The sequence below is a fragment of the Myotis daubentonii genome, chromosome 3 (genome assembly GCF_963259705.1).
Source record: "Myotis daubentonii chromosome 3, mMyoDau2.1, whole genome shotgun sequence".
Lineage (NCBI taxonomy): Eukaryota > Metazoa > Chordata > Mammalia > Chiroptera > Vespertilionidae > Myotis > Myotis daubentonii.
Genome location: NC_081842.1, coordinates 60,361,353 through 60,362,551, shown reverse-complemented (window position 1 = coordinate 60,362,551; position 1,199 = coordinate 60,361,353). Strand labels below are relative to the sequence as shown.

Genomic DNA, 1,199 nt, shown 5'->3' with positions numbered 1-1,199 from the left:
AGTTGGCCAACAACATGGGTTTGAATTGCACGAGTCCTCTTCTACACAGATTATTTTCAATAATACTATAAATGTATTTTCCTTAATAACATTTTCTTTTCTCTAGCATACTTTATTGTAAGAATATAGTATATAGTGTCATGAGCATCTCTGTTGCCAACCATGAGTGAGCTGTTGATGTGCAGGTGACTTGGCATGGCTCTCCGACTATAGCTGTGTCAGTGTGTTGCAATGCCATCTCGTACCAATCTGCCTCCTGGAATCCCCAGTCGTAAGGGAAATACTCAGTGCTCTCCAATACAGATGATGGCTACATTTCCCTTCAGTTTAAGAAAGCTCTCCTGAGAGCTCATGTATGACCACTGCACTTGCTACAGTGTTGGTTTTGATTGGTGCCTTTCTGTTTATCATATGCTCTCTCCTGCTGGTGGGCTATATCAGCAAAGGGGAGGAGGACCACAAAGGTCCAGTCTCATTCATTGGCATCCTGGTGTTCCTGCCAGGATTTACCACCTGCACATTGCCTATACTGTACCCAAAGGCTACCAAGGTTACTCCTACAATGAAGTTCCAGACTTTGCTGATTAGCATCCACCTCAGCCCTGAGGAGCAGAGTCAGATGGGACTGAGCTCAGCTTTAAGATACTGAGCAGAAATGACGGCTAAGGACTAAGGAATTCTGCAGTTTGCAGATGTTTAACAAAACATTGGCCAGGTTTTATGGGTCCATCCTAAAGATGTTAACTGCGCTTACAATTAGCTAATTAGGGCATGCTCCGTTTTTCATCTCCTGGCCCTGACAAAAACTTGACAAGTTTTTGCACATGAACTTGTATCGTGGAAGAATAGCAATGTTAATTGGAAAAAGTGGGTAGTCATTCTATAGTGGAAAGTGTTTCTGCCACCACCTATTTTAGAGCTGAGCATTTATTTTAAACAGTCTTTATCGTGAGTTTGTTCTTGTGGCAAATGGAAGAATGCAGTACGTCACATTTCTTATTACTAAGTAATTTATTTTGAAAATATCTAAGTATCTTATCTCCTATCCCTTAACTTCATGTTCTAATGGAAGACCTTGGCAAAATCAATTATTGGTGTGAATACATCTGTAATATTTTTTACTTGCTTTCTTATTAAGAACAACCAGGAATTTTTTAAACTTCAGAGCAAATTTTCAAAATGTAAACACTTTCTCTGTT

At 39.8% G+C, this 1,199-nt stretch overlaps 1 pseudogene; it reads left to right on the top strand.

Moving 5' to 3' along the window:
- Positions 1–231: 231 nt before the first annotated feature.
- LOC132229264 (transmembrane protein 230-like) lies at positions 232–729 on the top strand (annotated as a pseudogene).
- Positions 730–1,199: the final 470 nt, after the last annotated feature.